We start from the raw sequence: 25,319 nt of genomic DNA, 5'->3' as shown, positions 1-25,319 counted from the left end.
TAGCATGTCAAATGACCACCAACAGGTGCAAACAAAAGATAACAATTCAACACCAGCATAGGGAAAGTGCTGTCCTCCAGTATTCAGCATTCAAATGCTGCCTCTAGGAAATCGATTCATTAACCTGTTTTGACAAAAAGTTAGTAAAGCAAAAAAAAAGGAGGAACCCATAAAATGACACGCTAAAGGAACAGGGGGACTCTATTTTTGGTTCCCGACTCCTATTTTAAAATCCACAGGATTCATTTGAAACAATCAGGAATCCTGCAGCATGTCAAATCTACCTACTGTAGATGAGCAGGACTTTTCCCGTTTTGACCATCAACATAATGAAATAACGCAAGTACGGGATATATGGATTATATATGCTAAGCCTGCTTTTTATCCAACTCTGGTATGACAAGAGATCTGTGCTTACTCTTCTCCAAAGCAAAAGCAGCATGACCCCGACGTGATTTGAACACGCAACCTTCTGATCTGGAGTCAGACGCGCTACCGTTGCGCCACGAGGTCTCATTGTAAAGGTGGACGTGGTCGTCAACAGAGTAGCCAACAAAGGTAGGTTTTTTTTCCCCCACCGACATAAAATTAGATAGATTCTGACAAATTAAATATTCAGCCTAAAGAGGAAAGAAAATAAGTACTTTTCTTTTCAGCACAATACCACTGTAATTGAAGGCAAAGCCAAACAGAAAGGCACCGCACCAGCTAGCCAGTTTCTGTGTTTGTGGCCATGTGAAGCCATACCGGTTTAATTACATTACAATGGAACATGCAAATGCTGGGGTGAATCGTGCATGGTGTGGAATTCTCCACGTGACTTACTCTTTGCTAGCTTTATATTTAGGACAATTTATGGCCTCTTTCAAGTGAGAAGAAAGATGTTAAATTCTCTTCCTAAAGAAGGTGTTTTATGGAATTCAGTAGATGTATTTGAGGATGGCCTCGATGTTCTTGTGGCAAAGCTGGAAACTATGCCACTTTAGTATCTAAAGTGGGTATTGTAACACAGCTTGTTGATCCAAGGAGAAATCGGAATGCACATATGGAGTTCTAAAGGAATCCTGCTGCCCAACTTGGGGCACAATTGAAAATGACTTCAGGTCTTTCTTTTTTTCCTTTCTCCTTCTTTTGGAACAACAAGGGGAAGAAGGGTGGGTGAAATGTTGAAGCTGAGTCTTCTTTTCATCCTGCATTACTTTTCTAACTTTCTGTGTTACTGTTCCATTTTCAAAGATCAAATGAGTATGCAACAAGTGCATTTCCATGTCCACATAAGTTGCACGTTGTGGCAAATAAGGAAGCGGTATTTAAACGGCGTGATACGTTTATTCATCCACAGAAGGCTGGAAGAAAAAAAAGAGCCTGATGGCAGCGGTGGGATTCGAACCCACGCCCCCGAATAGACTGGAGCCTTAATCCAGCGCCTTAGACCGCTCGGCCACGCTACCTGCGCAAAATCCTTGTGGCTGCGTACTCAAAACACATACGCCATTTGGGAGCGTTCTGATCATTTCATTTTCTTTCTTGTCAAAAGGTTGCAAGTCCCGACAATATCTTTCCACACTCATGCAGCACTGCTGGCGGCATAGGTCATTTAGAACGCCTTCACCTCTACAAGACCGCAAAAACACAAGAAAACTAGATCAATGCTAAAATATTACACATCCCCCTCTATTTATTCTCACACAGAAAGAGTTTAAAGCGCAAGTTCCTCATTTTACATTCAGGTGAAATCTGCTAGCATGTCAAATGACCACCAACAGGTGCAAACAAAAGATAACAATTCAACACCAGCATAGGGAAAGTGCTGTCCTCCAGTATTCAGCATTCAAATGCTGCCTCTAGGAAATCGATTCATTAACCTGTTTTGACAAAAAGGGAGTAAAGCAAAAAAAAGGAGGAACCCATAAAATGACACGCTAAAGGAACAGGGGGACTCTATTTTTGGTTCCCGACTCCTAGTTTAAAATCCACAGGATTCATTTGAAACAATCAGGAATCCTGCAGCATGTCAAATCTACCTACTGTAGATGAGCAGGACTTTTCCCGTTTTGACCATCAACATAATGAAATAACGCAAGTACGGGATATATGGATTATATATGCTAAGCCTGCTTTTTATCCAACTCTGGTATGACAAGAGATCTGTGCTTACTCTTCTCCAAAGCAAAAGCAGCATGACCCCGACGTGATTTGAACACGCAACCTTCTGATCTGGAGTCAGACGCGCTACCGTTGCGCCACAAGGTCTCATTGTAAAGGTGGACGTGGTCGTCAACAGAGTAGCCAACAAAGGTAGTTTTTTCCCCCACCGACATAAAATTAGATAGATTCTGACAAATTAAATATTCAGCCTAAAGAGGAAAAAAAATAAGTACTTTTCTTTTCAGCACAATACCACTGTAATTGAAGGCAAAGCCAAACAGAAAGGCACTGCACCAGCTAGCCAGTATCTGTGTTTGTGGCCATGTGAAGCCATACCGGTTTAATTACATTACAATGGAACATGCAAATGCTGGGGTGAATCGTGCATGGTGTGGAATTCTCCACGTGACTTACTCTTTGCTAGCTTTATATTTAGGACAATTTATGGCCTCTTTCAAGTGAGAAGAAAGATGTTAAATTCTCTTCCTAAAGAAGGTGTTTTATGGAATTCAGTAGATGTATTTGAGGATGGCCTCGATGTTCTTGTGGCAAAGCTGGAAACTATGCCACTTTAGTATCTAAAGTGGGTATTGTAATACAGCTTGTTGATCCAAGGAGAAATCGGAATGCACATATGGAGTTCTAAAGGAATCCTGCTGCCCAACTTGGGGCACAATTGAAAATGACTTCAGGTCTTTCTTTTTTTCCTTTCTCCTTCTTTTGGAACAACAAGGGGAAGAAGGGTGGGTGAAATGTTGAAGCTGAGTCTTCTTTTCATCCTGCATTACTTTTCTAACTTTCTGTGTTACTGTTCCATTTTCAAAGATCAAATGAGTATGCAACAAGTGCATTTCCATGTCCACATAAGTTGCACGTTGTGGCAAATAAGGAAGCGGTATTTAAACGGCGTGATACGTTTATTCATCCACAGAAGGCTGGAAGAAAAAAAGAGCCTGATGGCAGCGGTGGGATTCGAACCCACGCCCCCGAAGAGACTGGAGCCTTAATCCAGCGCCTTAGACCGCTCGGCCACGCTACCTGCACAAAATCCCTGTGGCTGCGTACTCAAAACACGCACGCCATTTGGGAGCGTTCTGATCATTTCATTTTCTTTCTTGTCAAAAGGTTGCAAGTCCCGACAATATCTTTCCACACTCATGCAGCACTGCTGGCGGCATAGGTCATTTAGAACGCCTTCACCTCTACAAGACCGCAAAAACACAAGAAAACTAGATCAATGCTAAAATATTACACATCCCCCTCTATTTATTCTCACACAGAAAGAGTTTAAAGCGCAAGTTCCTCATTTTACATTCAGGTGAAATCTGCTAGCATGTCAAATGACCACCAACAGGTGCAAACAAAAGATAACAATTCAACACCAGCATAGGGAAAGTGCTGTCCTCCAGTATTCAGCATTCAAATGCTGCCTCTAGGAAATCGATTCATTAACCTGTTTTGACAAAAAGTTAGTAAAGCAAAAAAAAAGGAGGAACCCATAAAATGACACGCTAAAGGAACAGGGGGACTCTATTTTTGGTTCCCGACTCCTATTTTAAAATCCACAGGATTCATTTGAAACAATCAGGAATCCTGCAGCATGTCAAATCTACCTACTGTAGATGAGCAGGACTTTTCCCGTTTTGACCATCAACATAATGAAATAACGCAAGTACGGGATATATGGATTATATATGCTAAGCCTGCTTTTTATCCAACTCTGGTATGACAAGAGATCTGTGCTTACTCTTCTCCAAAGCAAAAGCAGCATGACCCCGACGTGATTTGAACACGCAACCTTCTGATCTGGAGTCAGACGCGCTACCGTTGCGCCACGAGGTCTCATTGTAAAGGTGGACGTGGTCGTCAACAGAGTAGCCAACAAAGGTAGGTTTTTTTCCCCCCACCGACATAAAATTAGATAGATTCTGACAAATTAAATATTCAGCCTAAAGAGGAAAGAAAATAAGTACTTTTCTTTTCAGCACAATACCACTGTAATTGAAGGCAAAGCCAAACAGAAAGGCACCGCACCAGCTAGCCAGTTTCTGTGTTTGTGGCCATGTGAAGCCATACCGGTTTAATTACATTACAATGGAACATGCAAATGCTGGGGTGAATCGTGCATGGTGTGGAATTCTCCACGTGACTTACTCTTTGCTAGCTTTATATTTAGGACAATTTATGGCCTCTTTCAAGTGAGAAGAAAGATGTTAAATTCTCTTCCTAAAGAAGGTGTTTTATGGAATTCAGTAGATGTATTTGAGGATGGCCTCGATGTTCTTGTGGCAAAGCTGGAAACTATGCCACTTTAGTATCTAAAGTGGGTATTGTAACACAGCTTGTTGATCCAAGGAGAAATCGGAATGCACATATGGAGTTCTAAAGGAATCCTGCTGCCCAACTTGGGGCACAATTGAAAATGACTTCAGGTCTTTCTTTTTTTCCTTTCTCCTTCTTTTGGAACAACAAGGGGAAGAAGGGTGGGTGAAATGTTGAAGCTGAGTCTTCTTTTCATCCTGCATTACTTTTCTAACTTTCTGTGTTACTGTTCCATTTTCAAAGATCAAATGAGTATGCAACAAGTGCATTTCCATGTCCACATAAGTTGCACGTTGTGGCAAATAAGGAAGCGGTATTTAAATGGCGTGATACGTTTATTCATCCACAGAAGGCTGGAAGAAAAAAAGAGCCTGATGGCAGCGGTGGGATTCGAACCCACGCCCCCGAAGAGACTGGAGCCTTAATCCAGCGCCTTAGACCGCTCGGCCACGCTACCTGCGCAAAATCCCTGTGGCTGCGTACTCAAAACACGCACGCCATTTGGGAGCGTTCTGATCATTTCATTTTCTTTCTTGTCAAAAGGTTGCAAGTCCCGACAATATCTTTCCACACTCATGCAGCACTGCTGGCGGCATAGGTCATTTAGAACGCCTTCACCTCTACAAGACCGCAAAAACACAAGAAAACTAGATCAATGCTAAAATATTACACACCCCCCTCTATTTATTCTCACACAGAAAGAGTTTAAAGCGCAAGTTCCTCATTTTACATTCAGGTGAAATCTGCTAGCATGTCAAATGACCACCAACAGGTGCAAACAAAAGATAACAATTCAACACCAGCATAGGGAAAGTGCTGTCCTCCAGTATTCAGCATTCAAATGCTGCCTCTAGGAAATCGATTCATTAACCTGTTTTGACAAAAAGTTAGTAAAGCAAAAAAAAAGGAGGAACCCATAAAATGACACGCTAAAGGAACAGGGGGACTCTATTTTTGGTTCCCGACTCCTATTTTAAAATCCACAGGATTCATTTGAAACAATCAGGAATCCTGCAGCATGTCAAATCTACCTACTGTAGATGAGCAGGACTTTTCCCGTTTTGACCATCAACATAATGAAATAACGCAAGTACGGGATATATGGATTATATATGCTAAGCCTGCTTTTTATCCAACTCTGGTATGACAAGAGATCTGTGCTTACTCTTCTCCAAAGCAAAAGCAGCATGACCCCGACGTGATTTGAACACACAACCTTCAGATCTGGAGTCAGACGCACTACCATTGCGCCACGAGGTCTCATTGTAAAGGTGGACGTGGTCGTCAACAGAGTAGCCAACAAAGGTAGGTTTTTTTTCCCCCACCGACATAAAATTAGATAGATTCTGACAAATTAAATATTCAGCCTAAAGAGGAAAGAAAATAAGTACTTTTCTTTTCAGCACAATACCACTGTAATTGAAGGCAAAGCCAAACAGAAAGGCACTGCACCAGCTAGCCAGTTTCTGTGTTTGTGGCCATGTGAAGCCATACCGGTTTAATTACATTACAATGGAACATGCAAATGCTGGGGTGAATCGTGCATGGTGTGGAATTCTCCACGTGACTTACTCTTTGCTAGCTTTATATTTAGGACAATTTATGGCCTCTTTCAAGTGAGAAGAAAGATGTTAAATTCTCTTCCTAAAGAAGGTATTTTATGGAATTCAGTAGATGTATTTGAGGATGGCCTCGATGTTCTTGTGGCAAAGCTGGAAACTATGCCACTTTAGTATCTAAAGTGGGTATTGTAACACAGCTTGTTGATCCAAGGAGAAATCGGAATGCACATATGGAGTTCTAAAGGAATCCTGCTGCCCAACTTGGGGCACAATTGAAAATGACTTCAGGTCTTTCTTTTTTTCCTTTCTCCTTCTTTTGGAACAACAAGGGGAAGAAGGGTGGGTGAAATGTTGAAGCTGAGTCTTCTTTTCATCCTGCATTACTTTTCTAACTTTCTGTGTTACTGTTCCATTTTCAAAGATCAAATGAGTATGCAACAAGTGCATTTCCATGTCCACATAAGTTGCACGTTGTGGCAAATAAGGAAGCGGTATTTAAACGGCGTGATACGTTTATTCATCCACAGAAGGCTGGAAGAACAAAAGAGCCTGATGGCAGGGGTGGGATTCGAACCCACGCCCCCGAAGAGACTGGAGCCTTAATCCAGCGCCTTAGACCGCTCGGCCACGCTACCTGCGCAAAATCCCTGTGGCTGCGTACTCAAAACACGCACGCCATTTGGGAGCGTTCTGATCATTTCATTTTCTTTCTTGTCAAAAGGTTGCAAGTCCCGACAATATGAGTATGCAACAAGTGCATTTCCATGTCCACATAAGTTGCACGTTGTGGCAAATAAGGAAGCGGTATTTAAACGGCGTGATACGTTTATTCATCCACAGAAGGCTGGAAGAAAAAAAGAGCCTGATGGCAGCGGTGGGATTCGAACCCACGCCCCCGAAGAGACTGGAGCCTTAATCCAGCGCCTTAGACCGCTCGGCCACGCTACCTGCGCAAAATCCCTGTGGCTGCGTACTCAAAACACGCACGCCATTTGGGAGCGTTCTGATCATTTCATTTTCTTTCTTGTCAAAAGGTTGCAAGTCCCGACAATATCTTTCCACACTCATGCAGCACTGCTGGCGGCATAGGTCATTTAGAACGCCTTCACCTCTACAAGACCGCAAAAACACAAGAAAACTAGATCAATGCTAAAATATTACACATCCCCCTCTATTTATTCTCACACAGAAAGAGTTTAAAGCGCAAGTTCCTCATTTTACATTCAGGTGAAATCTGCTAGCATGTCAAATGACCACCAACAGGTGCAAACAAAAGATAACAATTCAACACCAGCATAGGGAAAGTGCTGTCCTCCAGTATTCAGCATTCAAATGCTGCCTCTAGGAAATCGATTCATTAACCTGTTTTGACAAAAAGTTAGTAAAGCAAAAAAAAAGGAGGAACCCATAAAATGACACGCTAAAGGAACAGGGGGACTCTATTTTTGGTTCCCGACTCCTATTTTAAAATCCACAGGATTCATTTGAAACAATCAGGAATCCTGCAGCATGTCAAATCTACCTACTGTAGATGAGCAGGACTTTTCCCGTTTTGACCATCAACATAATGAAATAACGCAAGTACGGGATATATGGATTATATATGCTAAGCCTGCTTTTTATCCAACTCTGGTATGACAAGAGATCTGTGCTTACTCTTCTCCAAAGCAAAAGCAGCATGACCCCGACGTGATTTGAACACGCAACCTTCTGATCTGGAGTCAGACGCGCTACCGTTGCGCCACGAGGTCTCATTGTAAAGGTGGACGTGGTCATCAACAGAGTAGCCAACAAAGGTAGGTTTTTTTTCCCCCACCGACATAAAATTAGATAGATTCTGACAAATTAAATATTCAGCCTAAAGAGGAAAGAAAATAAGTACTTTTCTTTTCAGCACAATACCACTGTAATTGAAGGCAAAGCCAAACAGAAAGGCACTGCACCAGCTAGCCAGTTTCTGTGTTTGTGGCCATGTGAAGCCATACCGGTTTAATTACATTACAATGGAACATGCAAATGCTGGGGTGAATCGTGCATGGTGTGGAATTCTCCACGTGACTTACTCTTTGCTAGCTTTATATTTAGGACAATTTATGGCCTCTTTCAAGTGAGAAGAAAGATGTTAAATTCTCTTCCTAAAGAAGGTGTTTTATGGAATTCAGTAGATGTATTTGAGGATGGCCTCGATGTTCTTGTGGCAAAGCTGGAAACTATGCCACTTTAGTATCTAAAGTGGGTATTGTAACACAGCTTGTTGATCCAAGGAGAAATCGGAATGCACATATGGAGTTCTAAAGGAATCCTGCTGCCCAACTTGGGGCACAATTGAAAATGACTTCAGGTCTTTCTTTTTTTCCTTTCTCCTTCTTTTGGAACAACAAGGGGAAGAAGGGTGGGTGAAATGTTGAAGCTGAGTCTTCTTTTCATCCTGCATTACTTTTCTAACTTTCTGTGTTACTGTTCCATTTTCAAAGATCAAATGAGTATGCAACAAGTGCATTTCCATGTCCACATAAGTTGCACGTTGTGGCAAATAAGGAAGCGGTATTTAAACGGCGTGATACGTTTATTCATCCACAGAAGGCTGGAAGAAAAAAAGAGCCTGATGGCAGCGGTGGGATTCGAACCCACGCCCCCGAAGAGACTGGAGTCTTAATCCAGCGCCTTAGACCGCTCGGCCACGCTACCTGCGCAAAATCCTTGTGGCTGCGTACTCAAAACACGCACGCCATTTGGGAGCGTTCTGATCATTTCATTTTCTTTCTTGTCAAAAGGTTGCAAGTCCCGACAATATCTTTCCACACTCATGCAGCACTGCTGGCGGCATAGGTCATTTAGAACGCCTTCACCTCTACAAGACCGCAAAAACACAAGAAAACTAGATCAATGCTAAAATATTACACATCCCCCTCTATTTATTCTCACACAGAAAGAGTTTAAAGCGCAAGTTCCTCATTTTACATTCAGGTGAAATCTGCTAGCATGTCAAATGACCACCAACAGGTGCAAACAAAAGATAACAATTCAACACCAGCATAGGGAAAGTGCTGTCCTCCAGTATTCAGCATTCAAATGCTGCCTGTAGGAAATCGATTCATTAACCTGTTTTGACAAAAAGTTAGTAAAGCAAAAAAAAAGGAGGAACCCATAAAATGACACGCTAAAGGAACAGGGGGACTCTATTTTTGGTTCCCGACTCCTATTTTAAAATCCACAGGATTCATTTGAAACAATCAGGAATCCTGCAGCATGTCAAATCTACCTACTGTAGATGAGCAGGACTTTTCCCGTTTTGACCATCAACATAATGAAATAACGCAAGTACGGGATATATGGATTATATATGCTAAGCCTGCTTTTTATCCAACTCTGGTATGACAAGAGATCTGTGCTTACTCTTCTCCAAAGCAAAAGCAGCATGACCCCGACGTGATTTGAACACACAACCTTCAGATCTGGAGTCAGACGCGCTACCGTTGCGCCACGAGGTCTCATTGTAAAGGTGGACGTGGTCGTCAACAGAGTAGCCAACAAAGGTAGGTTTTTTTTCCCCCACCGACATAAAATTAGATAGATTCTGACAAATTAAATATTCAGCCTAAAGAGGAAAGAAAATAAGTACTTTTCTTTTCAGCACAATACCACTGTAATTGAAGGCAAAGCCAAACAGAAAGGCACTGCACCAGCTAGCCAGTTTCTGTGTTTGTGGCCATGTGAAGCCATACCGGTTTAATTACATTACAATGGAACATGCAAATGCTGGGGTGAATCGTGCATGGTGTGGAATTCTCCACGTGACTTACTCTTTGCTAGCTTTATATTTAGGACAATTTATGGCCTCTTTCAAGTGAGAAGAAAGATGTTAAATTCTCTTCCTAAAGAAGGTATTTTATGGAATTCAGTAGATGTATTTGAGGATGGCCTCGATGTTCTTGTGGCAAAGCTGGAAACTATGCCACTTTAGTATCTAAAGTGGGTATTGTAACACAGCTTGTTGATCCAAGGAGAAATCGGAATGCACATATGGAGTTCTAAAGGAATCCTGCTGCCCAACTTGGGGCACAATTGAAAATGACTTCAGGTCTTTCTTTTTTTCCTTTCTCCTTCTTTTGGAACAACAAGGGGAAGAAGGGTGGGTGAAATGTTGAAGCTGAGTCTTCTTTTCATCCTGCATTACTTTTCTAACTTTCTGTGTTACTGTTCCATTTTCAAAGATCAAATGAGTATGCAACAAGTGCATTTCCATGTCCACATAAGTTGCACGTTGTGGCAAATAAGGAAGCGGTATTTAAACGGCGTGATACGTTTATTCATCCACAGAAGGCTGGAAGAAAAAAAGAGCCTGATGGCAGCGGTGGGATTCGAACCCACGCCCCCGAAGAGACTGGAGCCTTAATCCAGCGCCTTAGACCGCTCGGCCACGCTACCTGCGCAAAATCCCTGTGGCTGCGTACTCAAAACACGCACGCCATTTGGGAGCGTTCTGATCATTTCATTTTCTTTCTTGTCAAAAGGTTGCAAGTCCCGACAATATGAGTATGCAACAAGTGCATTTCCATGTCCACATAAGTTGCACGTTGTGGCAAATAAGGAAGCGGTATTTAAACGGCGTGATACGTTTATTCATCCACAGAAGGCTGGAAGAAAAAAAGAGCCTGATGGCAGCGGTGGGATTCGAACCCACGCCCCCGAAGAGACTGGAGCCTTAATCCAGCGCCTTAGACCGCTCGGCCACGCTACCTGCGCAAAATCCCTGTGGCTGCGTACTCAAAACACGCACGCCATTTGGGAGCGTTCTGATCATTTCATTTTCTTTCTTGTCAAAAGGTTGCAAGTCCCGACAATATCTTTCCACACTCATGCAGCACTGCTGGCGGCATAGGTCATTTAGAACGCCTTCACCTCTACAAGACCGCAAAAACACAAGAAAACTAGATCAATGCTAAAATATTACACATCCCCCTCTATTTATTCTCACACAGAAAGAGTTTAAAGCGCAAGTTCCTCATTTTACATTCAGGTGAAATCTGCTAGCATGTCAAATGACTACCAACAGGTGCAAATAAAAGATAACAATTCAACACCAGCATAGGGAAAGTGCTGTCCTCCAGTATTCAGCATTCAAATGCTGCCTCTAGGAAATCGATTCATTAACCTGTTTTGACAAAAAGTTAGTAAAGCAAAAAAAAAGGAGGAACCCATAAAATGACACGCTAAAGGAACAGGGGGACTCTATTTTTGGTTCCCGACTCCTATTTTAAAATCCACAGGATTCATTTGAAACAATCAGGAATCCTGCAGCATGTCAAATCTACCTACTGTAGATGAGCAGGACTTTTCCCGTTTTGACCATCAACATAATGAAATAACGCAAGTACGGGATATATGGATTATATATGCTAAGCCTGCTTTTTATCCAACTCTGGTATGACAAGAGATCTGTGCTTACTCTTCTCCAAAGCAAAAGCAGCATGACCCCGACGTGATTTGAACACACAACCTTCAGATCTGGAGTCAGACGCGCTACCGTTGCGCCACGAGTTCTCATTGTAAAGGTGGACGTGGTCGTCAACAGAGTAGCCAACAAAGGTAGGTTTTTTTTCCCCCACCGACATAAAATTAGATAGATTCTGACAAATTAAATATTCAGCCTAAAGAGGAAAGAAAATAAGTACTTTTCTTTTCAGCACAATACCACTGTAATTGAAGGCAAAGCCAAACAGAAAGGCACTGCACCAGCTAGCCAGTTTCTGTGTTTGTGGCCATGTGAAGCCATACCGGTTTAATTACATTACAATGGAACATGCAAATGCTGGGGTGAATCGTGCATGGTGTGGAATTCTCCACGTGACTTACTCTTTGCTAGCTTTATATTTAGGACAATTTATGGCCTCTTTCAAGTGAGAAGAAAGATGTTAAATTCTCTTCCTAAAGAAGGTATTTTATGGAATTCAGTAGATGTATTTGAGGATGGCCTCGATGTTCTTGTGGCAAAGCTGGAAACTATGCCACTTTAGTATCTAAAGTGGGTATTGTAACACAGCTTGTTGATCCAAGGAGAAATCGGAATGCACATATGGAGTTCTAAAGGAATCCTGCTGCCCAACTTGGGGCACAATTGAAAATGACTTCAGGTCTTTCTTTTTTTCCTTTCTCCTTCTTTTGGAACAACAAGGGGAAGAAGGGTGGGTGAAATGTTGAAGCTGAGTCTTCTTTTCATCCTGCATTACTTTTCTAACTTTCTGTGTTACTGTTCCATTTTCAAAGATCAAATGAGTATGCAACAAGTGCATTTCCATGTCCACATAAGTTGCACGTTGTGGCAAATAAGGAAGCGGTATTTAAACGGCGTGATACGTTTATTCATCCACAGAAGGCTGGAAGAAAAAAAGAGCCTGATGGCAGCGGTGGGATTCGAACCCACGCCCCCGAAGAGACTGGAGCCTTAATCCAGCGCCTTAGACCGCTCGGCCACGCTACCTGCGCAAAATCCCTGTGGCTGCGTACTCAAAACACGCACGCCATTTGGGAGCGTTCTGATCATTTCATTTTCTTTCTTGTCAAAAGGTTGCAAGTCCCGACAATATGAGTATGCAACAAGTGCATTTCCATGTCCACATAAGTTGCACGTTGTGGCAAATAAGGAAGCGGTATTTAAACGGCGTGATACGTTTATTCATCCACAGAAGGCTGGAAGAAAAAAAGAGCCTGATGGCAGCGGTGGGATTCGAACCCACGCCCCCGAAGAGACTGGAGCCTTAATCCAGCGCCTTAGACCGCTCGGCCACGCTACCTGCGCAAAATCCCTGTGGCTGCGTACTCAAAACACGCACGCCATTTGGGAGCGTTCTGATCATTTCATTTTCTTTCTTGTCAAAAGGTTGCAAGTCCCGACAATATCTTTCCACACTCATGCAGCACTGCTGGCGGCATAGGTCATTTAGAACGCCTTCACCTCTACAAGACCGCAAAAACACAAGAAAACTAGATCAATGCTAAAATATTACACATCCCCCTCTATTTATTCTCACACAGAAAGAGTTTAAAGCGCAAGTTCCTCATTTTACATTCAGGTGAAATCTGCTAGCATGTCAAATGACCACCAACAGGTGCAAACAAAAGATAACAATTCAACACCAGCATAGGGAAAGTGCTGTCCTCCAGTATTCAGCATTCAAATGCTGCCTCTAGGAAATCGATTCATTAACCTGTTTTGACAAAAAGTTAGTAAAGCAAAAAAAAAGGAGGAACCCATAAAATGACACGCTAAAGGAACAGGGGGACTCTATTTTTGGTTCCCGACTCCTATTTTAAAATCCACAGGATTCATTTGAAACAATCAGGAATCCTGCAGCATGTCAAATCTACCTACTGTAGATGAGCAGTACTTTTCCCGTTTTGACCATCAACATAATGAAATAACGCAAGTACGGGATATATGGATTATATATGCTAAGCCTGCTTTTTATCCAACTCTGGTATGACAAGAGATCTGTGCTTACTCTTCTCCAAAGCAAAAGCAGCATGACCCCGACGTGATTTGAACACGCAACCTTCTGATCTGGAGTCAGACGCGCTACCGTTGCGCCACGAGGTCTCATTGTAAAGGTGGACGTGGTCATCAACAGAGTAGCCAACAAAGGTAGGTTTTTTTTCCCCCACCGACATAAAATTAGATAGATTCTGACAAATTAAATATTCAGCCTAAAGAGGAAAGAAAATAAGTACTTTTCTTTTCAGCACAATACCACTGTAATTGAAGGCAAAGCCAAACAGAAAGGCACTGCACCAGCTAGCCAGTTTCTGTGTTTGTGGCCATGTGAAGCCATACCGGTTTAATTACATTACAATGGAACATGCAAATGCTGGGGTGAATCGTGCATGGTGTGGAATTCTCCACGTGACTTACTCTTTGCTAGCTTTATATTTAGGACAATTTATGGCCTCTTTCAAGTGAGAAGAAAGATGTTAAATTCTCTTCCTAAAGAAGGTGTTTTATGGAATTCAGTAGATGTATTTGAGGATGGCCTCGATGTTCTTGTGGCAAAGCTGGAAACTATGCCACTTTAGTATCTAAAGTGGGTATTGTAACACAGCTTGTTGATCCAAGGAGAAATCGGAATGCACATATGGAGTTCTAAAGGAATCCTGCTGCCCAACTTGGGGCACAATTGAAAATGACTTCAGGTCTTTCTTTTTTTCCTTTCTCCTTCTTTTGGAACAACAAGGGGAAGAAGGGTGGGTGAAATGTTGAAGCTGAGTCTTCTTTTCATCCTGCATTACTTTTCTAACTTTCTGTGTTACTGTTCCATTTTCAAAGATCAAATGAGTATGCAACAAGTGCATTTCCATGTCCACATAAGTTGCACGTTGTGGCAAATAAGGAAGCGGTATTTAAACGGCGTGATACGTTTATTCATCCACAGAAGGCTGGAAGAAAAAAAGAGCCTGATGGCAGCGGTGGGATTCGAACCCACGCCCCCGAAGAGACTGGAGTCTTAATCCAGCGCCTTAGACCGCTCGGCCACGCTACCTGCGCAAAATCCTTGTGGCTGCGTACTCAAAACACGCACGCCATTTGGGAGCGTTCTGATCATTTCATTTTCTTTCTTGTCAAAAGGTTGCAAGTCCCGACAATATCTTTCCACACTCATGCAGCACTGCTGGCGGCATAGGTCATTTAGAACGCCTTCACCTCTACAAGACCGCAAAAACACAAGAAAACTAGATCAATGCTAAAATATTACACATCCCCCTCTATTTATTCTCACACAGAAAGAGTTTAAAGCGCAAGTTCCTCATTTTACATTCAGGTGAAATCTGCTAGCATGTCAAATGACCACCAACAGGTGCAAACAAAAGATAACAATTCAACACCAGCATAGGGAAAGTGCTGTCCTCCAGTATTCAGCATTCAAATGCTGCCTGTAGGAAATCGATTCATTAACCTGTTTTGACAAAAAGTTAGTAAAGCAAAAAAAAAGGAGGAACCCATAAAATGACACGCTAAAGGAACAGGGGGACTCTATTTTTGGTTCCCGACTCCTATTTTAAAATCCACAGGATTCATTTGAAACAATCAGGAATCCTGCAGCATGTCAAATCTACCTACTGTAGATGAGCAGGACTTTTCCCGTTTTGACCATCAACATAATGAAATAACGCAAGTACGGGATATATGGATTATATATGCTAAGCCTGCTTTTTATCCAACTCTGGTATGACAAGAGATCTGTGCTTACTCTTCTCCAAAGCAAAAGCAGCATGACCCCGACGTGATTTGAACACACAACCTTCAGATCTGGAGTCAGACGCGCTACCGTTGCGCCACGAGGTCTCATTGTAAAGGTGGACGTGGTCGTCAACAGAGTAGCCAACAAAGGTAGGTTTTTTTTCCCCCACCGACATAAAATTAGATAGATTCTGACAAATTAAATATTCAGCCTAAAGAGGAAAGAAAATAAGTACTTTTCTTTTCAGCACAATACCACTGTAATTGAAGGCAAAGCCAAACAGAAAGGCACTGCACCAGCTAGCCAGTTTCTGTGTTTGTGGCCATGTGAAGCCATACCGGTTTAATTACATTACAATGGAACATGCAAATGCTGGGGTGAATCGTGCATGGTGTGGAATTCTCCACGTGACTTACTCTTTGCTAGCTTTATATTTAGGACAATTTATGGCCTCTTTCAAGTGAGAAGAAAGATGTTAAATTCTCTTCCTAAAGAAGGTATTTTATGGAATTCAGTAGATGTATTTGAGGATGGCCTCGATGTTCTTGTGGCAAAGCTGGAAACTATGCCACTTTAGTATCTAAAGTGGGTATTGTAACACAGCTTGTTGATCCAAGGAGAAATCGGAATGCACATATGGAGTTCTAAAGGAATCCTGCTGCCCAACTTGGGGCACAATTGAAAATGACTTCAGGTCTTTCTTTTTTTCCTTTCTCCTTCTTTTGGAACAACAAGGGGAAGAAGGGTGGGTGAAATGTTGAAGCTGAGTCTTCTTTTCATCCTGCATTACTTTTCTAACTTTCTGTGTTACTGTTCCATTTTCAAAGATCAAATGAGTATGCAACAAGTGCATTTCCATGTCCACATAAGTTGCACGTTGTGGCAAATAAGGAAGCGGTATTTAAACGGCGTGATACGTTTATTCATCCACAGAAGGCTGGAAGAAAAAAAGAGCCTGATGGCAGCGGTGGGATTCGAACCCACGCCCCCGAAGAGACTGGAGCCTTAATCCAGCGCCTTAGACCGCTCGGCCACGCTACCTGCGCAAAATCCCTGTGGCTGCGTACTCAAAACACGCACGCCATTTGGGAGCGTTCTGATCATTTCATTTTCTTTCTTGTCAAAAGGTTGCAAGTCCCGACAATATGAGTATGCAACAAGTGCATTTCCATGTCCACATAAGTTGCACGTTGTGGCAAATAAGGAAGCGGTATTTAAACGGCGTGATACGTTTATTCATCCACAGAAGGCTGGAAGAAAAAAAGAGCCTGATGGCAGCGGTGGGATTCGAACCCACGCCCCCGAAGAGACTGGAGCCTTAATCCAGCGCCTTAGACCACTCGGCCACGCTACCTGCGCAAAATCCCTGTGGCTGCGTACTCAAAACACGCACGCCATTTGGGAGCGTTCTGATCATTTCATTTTCTTTCTTGTCAAAAGGTTGCAAGTCCCGACAATATCTTTCCACACTCATGCAGCACTGCTGGCGGCATAGGTCATTTAGAACGCCTTCACCTCTACAAGACCGCAAAAACACAAGAAAACTAGATCAATGCTAAAATATTACACATCCCCCTCTATTTATTCTCACACAGAAAGAGTTTAAAGCGCAAGTTCCTCATTTTACATTCAGGTGAAATCTGCTAGCATGTCAAATGACTACCAACAGGTGCAAATAAAAGATAACAATTCAACACCAGCATAGGGAAAGTGCTGTCCTCCAGTATTCAGCATTCAAATGCTGCCTCTAGGAAATCGATTCATTAACCTGTTTTGACAAAAAGTTAGTAAAGCAAAAAAAAAGGAGGAACCCATAAAATGACACGCTAAAGGAACAGGGGGACTCTATTTTTGGTTCCCGACTCCTATTTTAAAATCCACAGGATTCATTTGAAACAATCAGGAATCCTGCAGCATGTCAAATCTACCTACTGTAGATGAGCAGGACTTTTCCCGTTTTGACCATCAACATAATGAAATAACGCAAGTACGGGATATATGGATTATATATGCTAAGCCTGCTTTTTATCCAACTCTGGTATGACAAGAGATCTGTGCTTACTCTTCTCCAAAGCAAAAGCAGCATGACCCCGACGTGATTTGAACACACAACCTTCAGATCTGGAGTCAGACGCGCTACCGTTGCGCCACGAGTTCTCATTGTAAAGGTGGACGTGGTCGTCAACAGAGTAGCCAACAAAGGTAGGTTTTTTTTCCCCCACCGACATAAAATTAGATAGATTCTGACAAATTAAATATTCAGCCTAAAGAGGAAAGAAAATAAGTACTTTTCTTTTCAGCACAATACCACTGTAATTGAAGGCAAAGCCAAACAGAAAGGCACTGCACCAGCTAGCCAGTTTCTGTGTTTGTGGCCATGTGAAGCCATACCGGTTTAATTACATTACAATGGAACATGCAAATGCTGGGGTGAATCGTGCATGGTGTGGAATTCTCCACGTGACTTACTCTTTGCTAGCTTTATATTTAGGACAATTTATGGCCTCTTTCAAGTGAGAAGAAAGATGTTAAATTCTCTTCCTAAAGAAGGTATTTTATGGAATTCAGTAGATGTATTTGAGGATGGCCTCGATGTTCTTGTGGCAAAGCTGGAAACTATGCCACTTTAGTATCTAAAGTGGGTATTGTAACACAGCTTGTTGATCCAAGGAGAAATCGGAATGCACATATGGAGTTCTAAAGGAATCCTGCTGCCCAACTTGGGGCACAATTGAAAATGACTTCAGGTCTTTCTTTTTTTCCTTTCTCCTTCTTTTGGAACAACAAGGGGAAGAAGGGTGGGTGAAATGTTGAAGCTGAGTCTTCTTTTCATCCTGCATTACTTTTCTAACTTTCTGTGTTACTGTTCCATTTTCAAAGATCAAATGAGTATGCAACAAGTGCATTTCCATGTCCACATAAGTTGCACGTTGTGGCAAATAAGGAAGCGGTATTTAAACGGCGTGATACGTTTATTCATCCACAGAAGGCTGGAAGAAAAAAAGAGCCTGATGGCAGCGGTGGGATTCGAACCCACGCCCCCGAAGAGACTGGAGCCTTAATCCAGCGCCTTAGACCGCTCGGCCACGCTACCTGCGCAAAATCCCTGTGGCTGCGTACTCAAAACACGCACGCCATTTGGGAGCGTTCTGATCATTTCATTTTCTTTCTTGTCAAAAGGTTGCAAGTCCCGACAATATGAGTATGCAACAAGTGCATTTCCATGTCCACATAAGTTGCACGTTGTGGCAAATAAGGAAGCGGTATTTAAACGGCGTGATACGTTTATTCATCCACAGAAGGCTGGAAGAAAAAAAGAGCCTGATGGCAGCGGTGGGATTCGAACCCACGCCCCCGAAGAGACTGGAGCCTTAATCCAGCGCCTTAGACCGCTCGGCCACGCTACCTGCGCAAAATCCCTGTGGCTGCGTACTCAAAACACGCACGCCATTTGGGAGCGTTCTGATCATTTCATTTTCTTTCTTGTCAAAAGGTTGCAAGTCCCGACAATATCTTTCCACACTCATGCAGCACTGCTGGCAGCATAGGTCATTTAGAACGCCTTCACCTCTACAAGACCGCAAAAACACAAGAAAACTAGATCAATGCTAAAATATTACACATCCCCCTCTATTTATTCTCACACAGAAAGAGTTTAAAGCGCAAGTTCCTCATTTTACATTCAGGTGAAATCTGCTAGCATGTCAAATGACCACCAACAGGTGCAAACAAAAGATAACAATTCAACACCAGCATAGGGAAAGTGCTGTCCTCCAGTATTCAGCATTCAAATGCTGCCTCTAGGAAATCGATTCATTAACCTGTTTTGACAAAAAGTTAGTAAAGCAAAAAAAAAGGAGGAACCCATAAAATGACACGCTAAAGGAACAGGGGGACTCTATTTTTGGTTCCCGACTCCTATTTTAAAATCCACAGGATTCATTTGAAACAATCAGGAATCCTGCAGCATGTCAAATCTACCTACTGTAGATGAGCAGGACTTTTCCCGTTTTGACCATCAACATAATGAAATAACGCAAGTACGGGATATATGGATTATATATGCTAAGCCTGCTTTTTATCCAACTCTGGTATGACAAGAGATCTGTGCTTACTCTTCTCCAAAGCAAAAGCAGCATGACCCCGACGTGATTTGAACACGCAACCTTCTGATCTGGAGTCAGACGCGCTACCGTTGCGCCACGAGGTCTCATTGTAAAGGTGGACGTGGTCATCAACAGAGTAGCCAACAAAGGTAGGTTTTTTTCCCCCCACCGACATAAAATTAGATAGATTCTGACAAATTAAATATTCAGCCTAAAGAGGAAAGAAAATAAGTACTTTTCTTTTCAGCACAATACCACTGTAATTGAAGGCAAAGCCAAACAGAAAGGCACCGCACCAGCTAGCCAGTTTCTGTGTTTGTGGCCATGTGAAGCCATACCGGTTTAATTACATTACAATGGAACATGCAAATGCTGGGGTGAATCGTGCATGGTGTGGAATTCTCCACGTGACTTACTCTTTGCTAGCTTTATATTTAGGACAATTTATGGCCTCTTTCAAGTGAGAAGAAAGATGTTAAATTCTCTTCCTAAAGAAGGTGTTTTATGGAATTCAGTAGATGTATTTGAGGATGGCCTCGATGTTCTTGTGGCAAAGCTGGAAACTATGCCACTTTAGTATCTAAAGTGGGTATTGTAACACAGCTTGTTGATCCAAGGAGAAATCGGAATGCACATATGGAGTTCTAAAGGAATCCTGCTGCCCAACTTGGGGCACAATTGAAAATGACTTCAGGTCTTTCTTTTTTTCCTTTCTCCTTCTTTTGGAACAACAAGGGGAAGAAGGGTGGGTGAAATGTTGAAGCTGAGTCTTCTTTTCATCCTGCATTACTTTTCTAACTTTCTGTGTTACTGTTCCATTTTCAAAGATCAAATGAGTATGCAACAAGTGCATTTCCATGTCCACATAAGTTGCACGTTGTGGCAAATAAGGAAGCGGTATTTAAACGGCGTGATACGTTTATTCATCCACAGAAGGCTGGAAGAAAAAAAGAGCCTGATGGCAGCGGTGGGATTCGAACCCACGCCCCCGAAGAGACTGGAGTCTTAATCCAGCGCCTTAGACCGCTCGGCCACGCTACCTGCGCAAAATCCTTGTGGCTGCGTACTCAAAACACGCACGCCATTTGGGAGCGTTCTGATCATTTCATTTTCTTTCTTGTCAAAAGGTTGCAAGTCCCGACAATATCTTTCCACACTCATGCAGCACTGCTGGCGGCATAGGTCATTTAGAACGCCTTCACCTCTACAAGACCGCAAAAACACAAGAAAACTAGATCAATGCTAAAATATTACACATCCCCCTCTATTTATTCTCACACAGAAAGAGTTTAAAGCGCAAGTTCCTCATGTTACATTCAGGTGAAATCTGCTAGCATGTCAAATGACCACCAACAGGTGCAAACAAAAGATAACAATTCAACACCAGCATAGGGAAAGTGCTGTCCTCCAGTATTCAGCATTCAAATGCTGCCTCTAGGAAATCGATTCATTAACCTGTTTTGACAAAAAGTTAGTAAAGCAAAAAAAAAGGAGGAACCCATAAAATGACACGCTAAAGGAACAGGGGGACTCTATTTTTGGTTCCCGACTCCTATTTTAAAATCCACAGGATTCATTTGAAACAATCAGGAATCCTGCAGCATGTCAAATCTACCTACTGTAGATGAGCAGGACTTTTCCCGTTTTGACCATCAACATAATGAAATAACGCAAGTACGGGATATATGGATTATATATGCTAAGCCTGCTTTTTATCCAACTCTGGTATGACAAGAGATCTGTGCTTACTCTTCTCCAAAGCAAAAGCAGCATGACCCCGACGTGATTTGAACACGCAACCTGCTGATCTGGAGTCAGACGCGCTACCGTTGCGCCACGAGGTCTCATTGTAAAGGTGGTCGTGGTCATCAACAGAGTAGCCAACAAAGGTAGGTTTTTTTTCCCCCACCGACATAAAATTAGATAGATTCTGACAAATTAAATATTCAGCCTAAAGAGGAAAGAAAATAAGTACTTTTCTTTTCAGCACAATACCACTGTAATTGAAGGCAAAGCCAAACAGAAAGGCACTGCACCAGCTAGCCAGTTTCTGTGTTTGTGGCCATGTGAAGCCATACCGGTTTAATTACATTACAATGGAACATGCAAATGCTGGGGTGAATCGTGCATGGTGTGGAATTCTCCACGTGACTTACTCTTTGCTAGCTTTATATTTAGGACAATTTATGGCCTCTTTCAAGTGAGAAGAAAGATGTTAAATTCTCTTCCTAAAGAAGGTGTTTTATGGAATTCAGTAGATGTATTTGAGGATGGCCTCGATGTTCTTGTGGCAAAGCTGGAAACTATGCCACTTTAGTATCGAAAGTGGGTATTGTAACACAGCTTGTTGATCCAAGGAGAAATCGGAATGCACATATGGAGTTCTAAAGGAATCCTGCTGCCCAACTTGGGGCACAATTGAAAATGACTTCAGGTCTTTCTTTTTTTCCTTTCTCCTTCTTTTGGAACAACAAGGGGAAGAAGGGTGGGTGAAATGTTGAAGCTGAGTCTTCTTTTCATCCTGCATTACTTTTCTAACTTTCTGTGTTACTGTTCCATTTTCAAAGATCAAATGAGTATGCAACAAGTGCATTTCCATGTCCACATAAGTTGCACGTTGTGGCAAATAAGGAAGCGGTATTTAAACGGCGTGATACGTTTATTCATCCACAGAAGGCTGGAAGAAAAAAAGAGCCTGATGGCAGCGGTGGGATTCGAACCCACGCCCCCGAAGAGACTGGAGCCTTAATCCAGCGCCTTAGACCGCTCGGCCACGCTACCTGCGGAAAATCCTTGTGGCTGCGTACTCAAAACACGCACGCCATTTGGGAGCGTTCTGATCATTTCATTTTCTTTCTTGTCAAAAGGTTGCAAGTCCCGACAATATCTTTCCACACTCATGCAGCACTGCTGGCGGCATAGGTCATTTAGAACGCCTTCACCTCTACAAGACCGCAAAAACACAAGAAAACTAGATCAATGCTAAAATATTACACATCCCCCTCTATTTATTCTCACACAGAAAGAGTTTAAAGCGCAAGTTCCTCATTTTACATTCAGGTGAAATCTGCTAGCATGTCAAATGACCACCAACAGGTGCAAACAAAAGATAACAATTCAACACCAGCATAGGGAAAGTGCTGTCCTCCAGTATTCAGCATTCAAATGCTGCCTCTAGGAAATCGATTCATTAACCTGTTTTGACAAAAAGTTAGTAAAGCAAAAAAAAAGGAGGAACCCATAAAATGACACGCTAAAGGAACAGGGGGACTCTATTTTTGGTTCCCGACTCCTATTTTAAAATCCACAGGATTCATTTGAAACAATCAGGAATCCTGCAGCATGTCAAATCTACCTACTGTAGATGAGCAGGACTTTTCCCGTTTTGACCATCAACATAATGAAATAACGCAAGTACGGGATATATGGATTATATATGCTAAGCCTGCTTTTTATCCAACTCTGGTATGACAAGAGATCTGTGCTTACTCTTCTCCAAAGCAAAAGCAGCATGACCCCGACGTGATTTGAACACGCAACCTTCTGATCTGGAGTCAGACGCGCTACCGTTGCGCCACGAGGTCTCATTGTAAAGGTGGACGTGGTCATCAACAGAGTAGCCAACAAAGGTAGGTTTTTTTTCCCCCACCGACATAAAATTAGATAGATTCTGACAAATTAAATATTCAGCCTAAAGAGGAAAGAAAATAAGTACTTTTCTTTTCAGCACAATACCACTGTAATTGAAGGCAAAGCCAAACAGAAAGGCACTGCACCAGCTAGCCAGTTTCTGTGTTTGTGGCCATGTGAAGCCATACCGGTTTAATTACATTACAATGGAACATGCAAATGCTGGGGTGAATCGTGCATGGTGTGGAATTCTCCACGTGACTTACTCTTTGCTAGCTTTATATTTAGGACAATTTATGGCCTCTTTCAAGTGAGAAGAAAGATGTTAAATTCTCTTCCTAAAGAAGGTGTTTTATGGAATTCAGTAGATGTATTTGAGGATGGCCTCGATGTTCTTGTGGCAAAGCTGGAAACTATGCCACTTTAGTATCGAAAGTGGGTATTGTAACACAGCTTGTTGATCCAAGGAGAAATCGGAATGCACATATGGAGTTCTAAAGGAATCCTGCTGCCCAACTTGGGGCACAATTGAAAATGACTTCAGGTCTTTCTTTTTTTCCTTTCTCCTTCTTTTGGAACAACAAGGGGAAGAAAGGTGGGTGAAATGTTGAAGCTGAGTCTTCTTTTCATCCTGCATTACTTTTCTAACTTTCTGTGTTACTGTTCCATTTTCAAAGATCAAATGAGTATGCAACAAGTGCATTTCCATGTCCACATAAGTTGCACGTTGTGGCAAATAAGGAAGCGGTATTTAAACGGCGTGATACGTTTATTCATCCACAGAAGGCTGGAAGAAAAAAAGAGCCTGATGGCAGCGGTGGGATTCGAACCCACGCCCCCGAAGAGACTGGAGCCTTAATCCAGCGCCTTAGACCGCTCGGCCACGCTACCTGCGGAAAATCCTTGTGGCTGCGTACTCAAAACACGCACGCCATTTGGGAGCGTTCTGATCATTTCATTTTCTTTCTTGTCAAAAGGTTGCAAGTCCCGACAATATCTTTCCACACTCATGCAGCACTGCTGGCGGCATAGGTCATTTAGAACGCCTTCACCTCTACAAGACCGCAAAAACACAAGAAAACTAGATCAATGCTAAAATATTACACATCCCCCTCTATTTATTCTCACACAGAAAGAGTTTAAAGCGCAAGTTCCTCATTTTACATTCAGGTGAAATCTGCTAGCATGTCAAATGACCACCAACAGGTGCAAACAAAAGATAACAATTCAACACCAGCATAGGGAAAGTGCTGTCCTCCAGTATTCAGCATTCAAATGCTGCCTCTAGGAAATCGATTCATTAACCTGTTTTGACAAAAAGTTAGTAAAGCAAAAAAAAAGGAGGAACCCATAAAATGACACGCTAAAGGAACAGGGGGACTCTATTTTTGGTTCCCGACTCCTATTTTAAAATCCACAGGATTCATTTGAAACAATCAGGAATCCTGCAGCATGTCAAATCTACCTACTGTAGATGAGCAGGACTTTTCCCGTTTTGACCATCAACATAATGAAATAACGCAAGTACGGGATATATGGATTATATATGCTAAGCCTGCTTTTTATCCAACTCTGGTATGACAAGAGATCTGTGCTTACTCTTCTCCAAAGCAAAAGCAGCATGACCCCGACGTGATTTGAACACGCAACCTTCTGATCTGGAGTCAGACGCGCTACCGTTGCGCCACGAGGTCTCATTGTAAAGGTGGACGTGGTCATCAACAGAGTAGCCAACAAAGGTAGGTTTTTTTTCCCCCACCGACATAAAATTAGATAGATTCTGACAAATTAAATATTCAGCCTAAAGAGGAAAGAAAATAAGTACTTTTCTTTTCAGCACAATACCACTGTAATTGAAGGCAAAGCCAAACAGAAAGGCACTGCACCAGCTAGCCAGTTTCTGTGTTTGTGGCCATGTGAAGCCATACCGGTTTAATTACATTACAATGGAACATGCAAATGCTGGGGTGAATCGTGCATGGTGTGGAATTCTCCACGTGACTTACTCTTTGCTAGCTTTATATTTAGGACAATTTATGGCCTCTTTCAAGTGAGAAGAAAGATGTTAAATTCTCTTCCTAAAGAAGGTGTTTTATGGAATTCAGTAGATGTATTTGAGGATGGCCTCGATGTTCTTGTGGCAAAGCTGGAAACTATGCCACTTTAGTATCTAAAGTGGGTATTGTAACACAGCTTGTTGATCCAAGGAGAAATCGGAATGCACATATGGAGTTCTAAAGGAATCCTGCTGCCCAACTTGGGGCACAATTGAAAATGACTTCAGGTCTTTCTTTTTTTCCTTTCTCCTTCTTTTGGAA

At 42.3% G+C, this 25,319-nt stretch overlaps 26 non-coding genes across 26 annotated transcripts; all 26 read right to left on the bottom strand.

Annotated features, from left to right (window-relative positions):
* Positions 1-441: 441 nt before the first annotated feature.
* Positions 442-513, bottom strand: TRNAW-CCA (transfer RNA tryptophan (anticodon CCA)). The gene has a single exon. It is a non-coding gene; the product is annotated as a tRNA-Trp (tRNA).
* A 1,668-nt stretch (positions 514-2,181) lies between these two features.
* TRNAW-CCA (transfer RNA tryptophan (anticodon CCA)) lies at positions 2,182-2,253 on the bottom strand. Its single transcript has one exon. It is a non-coding gene; the product is annotated as a tRNA-Trp (tRNA).
* Positions 2,254-3,105: 852 nt separating this feature from the next.
* TRNAL-AAG (transfer RNA leucine (anticodon AAG)) lies at positions 3,106-3,187 on the bottom strand. The gene has a single exon. It is a non-coding gene; the product is annotated as a tRNA-Leu (tRNA).
* A 731-nt stretch (positions 3,188-3,918) lies between these two features.
* TRNAW-CCA (transfer RNA tryptophan (anticodon CCA)) lies at positions 3,919-3,990 on the bottom strand. The gene has a single exon. It is a non-coding gene; the product is annotated as a tRNA-Trp (tRNA).
* Positions 3,991-4,845: 855 nt separating this feature from the next.
* TRNAL-AAG (transfer RNA leucine (anticodon AAG)) lies at positions 4,846-4,927 on the bottom strand. The gene has a single exon. It is a non-coding gene; the product is annotated as a tRNA-Leu (tRNA).
* A 1,971-nt stretch (positions 4,928-6,898) lies between these two features.
* On the bottom strand, positions 6,899-6,980 carry TRNAL-AAG (transfer RNA leucine (anticodon AAG)). Its single transcript has one exon. It is a non-coding gene; the product is annotated as a tRNA-Leu (tRNA).
* Positions 6,981-7,711: 731 nt separating this feature from the next.
* On the bottom strand, positions 7,712-7,783 carry TRNAW-CCA (transfer RNA tryptophan (anticodon CCA)). The gene has a single exon. It is a non-coding gene; the product is annotated as a tRNA-Trp (tRNA).
* Positions 7,784-8,638: 855 nt separating this feature from the next.
* TRNAL-AAG (transfer RNA leucine (anticodon AAG)) lies at positions 8,639-8,720 on the bottom strand. The gene has a single exon. It is a non-coding gene; the product is annotated as a tRNA-Leu (tRNA).
* A 731-nt stretch (positions 8,721-9,451) lies between these two features.
* On the bottom strand, positions 9,452-9,523 carry TRNAW-CCA (transfer RNA tryptophan (anticodon CCA)). The gene has a single exon. It is a non-coding gene; the product is annotated as a tRNA-Trp (tRNA).
* An 855-nt stretch (positions 9,524-10,378) lies between these two features.
* Positions 10,379-10,460, bottom strand: TRNAL-AAG (transfer RNA leucine (anticodon AAG)). The gene has a single exon. It is a non-coding gene; the product is annotated as a tRNA-Leu (tRNA).
* A 231-nt stretch (positions 10,461-10,691) lies between these two features.
* On the bottom strand, positions 10,692-10,773 carry TRNAL-AAG (transfer RNA leucine (anticodon AAG)). The gene has a single exon. It is a non-coding gene; the product is annotated as a tRNA-Leu (tRNA).
* A 1,658-nt stretch (positions 10,774-12,431) lies between these two features.
* On the bottom strand, positions 12,432-12,513 carry TRNAL-AAG (transfer RNA leucine (anticodon AAG)). The gene has a single exon. It is a non-coding gene; the product is annotated as a tRNA-Leu (tRNA).
* Positions 12,514-12,744: 231 nt separating this feature from the next.
* Positions 12,745-12,826, bottom strand: TRNAL-AAG (transfer RNA leucine (anticodon AAG)). The gene has a single exon. It is a non-coding gene; the product is annotated as a tRNA-Leu (tRNA).
* A 731-nt stretch (positions 12,827-13,557) lies between these two features.
* TRNAW-CCA (transfer RNA tryptophan (anticodon CCA)) lies at positions 13,558-13,629 on the bottom strand. The gene has a single exon. It is a non-coding gene; the product is annotated as a tRNA-Trp (tRNA).
* An 855-nt stretch (positions 13,630-14,484) lies between these two features.
* TRNAL-AAG (transfer RNA leucine (anticodon AAG)) lies at positions 14,485-14,566 on the bottom strand. The gene has a single exon. It is a non-coding gene; the product is annotated as a tRNA-Leu (tRNA).
* Positions 14,567-15,297: 731 nt separating this feature from the next.
* On the bottom strand, positions 15,298-15,369 carry TRNAW-CCA (transfer RNA tryptophan (anticodon CCA)). Its single transcript has one exon. It is a non-coding gene; the product is annotated as a tRNA-Trp (tRNA).
* Positions 15,370-16,224: 855 nt separating this feature from the next.
* TRNAL-AAG (transfer RNA leucine (anticodon AAG)) lies at positions 16,225-16,306 on the bottom strand. Its single transcript has one exon. It is a non-coding gene; the product is annotated as a tRNA-Leu (tRNA).
* Positions 16,307-16,537: 231 nt separating this feature from the next.
* TRNAL-AAG (transfer RNA leucine (anticodon AAG)) lies at positions 16,538-16,619 on the bottom strand. The gene has a single exon. It is a non-coding gene; the product is annotated as a tRNA-Leu (tRNA).
* A 1,658-nt stretch (positions 16,620-18,277) lies between these two features.
* On the bottom strand, positions 18,278-18,359 carry TRNAL-AAG (transfer RNA leucine (anticodon AAG)). Its single transcript has one exon. It is a non-coding gene; the product is annotated as a tRNA-Leu (tRNA).
* A 231-nt stretch (positions 18,360-18,590) lies between these two features.
* Positions 18,591-18,672, bottom strand: TRNAL-AAG (transfer RNA leucine (anticodon AAG)). The gene has a single exon. It is a non-coding gene; the product is annotated as a tRNA-Leu (tRNA).
* Positions 18,673-19,403: 731 nt separating this feature from the next.
* TRNAW-CCA (transfer RNA tryptophan (anticodon CCA)) lies at positions 19,404-19,475 on the bottom strand. Its single transcript has one exon. It is a non-coding gene; the product is annotated as a tRNA-Trp (tRNA).
* An 855-nt stretch (positions 19,476-20,330) lies between these two features.
* On the bottom strand, positions 20,331-20,412 carry TRNAL-AAG (transfer RNA leucine (anticodon AAG)). Its single transcript has one exon. It is a non-coding gene; the product is annotated as a tRNA-Leu (tRNA).
* Positions 20,413-22,070: 1,658 nt separating this feature from the next.
* On the bottom strand, positions 22,071-22,152 carry TRNAL-AAG (transfer RNA leucine (anticodon AAG)). The gene has a single exon. It is a non-coding gene; the product is annotated as a tRNA-Leu (tRNA).
* Positions 22,153-22,883: 731 nt separating this feature from the next.
* TRNAW-CCA (transfer RNA tryptophan (anticodon CCA)) lies at positions 22,884-22,955 on the bottom strand. The gene has a single exon. It is a non-coding gene; the product is annotated as a tRNA-Trp (tRNA).
* An 855-nt stretch (positions 22,956-23,810) lies between these two features.
* Positions 23,811-23,892, bottom strand: TRNAL-AAG (transfer RNA leucine (anticodon AAG)). Its single transcript has one exon. It is a non-coding gene; the product is annotated as a tRNA-Leu (tRNA).
* A 731-nt stretch (positions 23,893-24,623) lies between these two features.
* Positions 24,624-24,695, bottom strand: TRNAW-CCA (transfer RNA tryptophan (anticodon CCA)). Its single transcript has one exon. It is a non-coding gene; the product is annotated as a tRNA-Trp (tRNA).
* Positions 24,696-25,319: the final 624 nt, after the last annotated feature.

Source organism: Pelobates fuscus, chromosome 3 (genome assembly GCF_036172605.1).
Source record: "Pelobates fuscus isolate aPelFus1 chromosome 3, aPelFus1.pri, whole genome shotgun sequence".
Classification (NCBI taxonomy): domain Eukaryota; kingdom Metazoa; phylum Chordata; class Amphibia; order Anura; family Pelobatidae; genus Pelobates; species Pelobates fuscus.
This window is presented reverse-complemented; position numbering and strand designations above follow the sequence as displayed.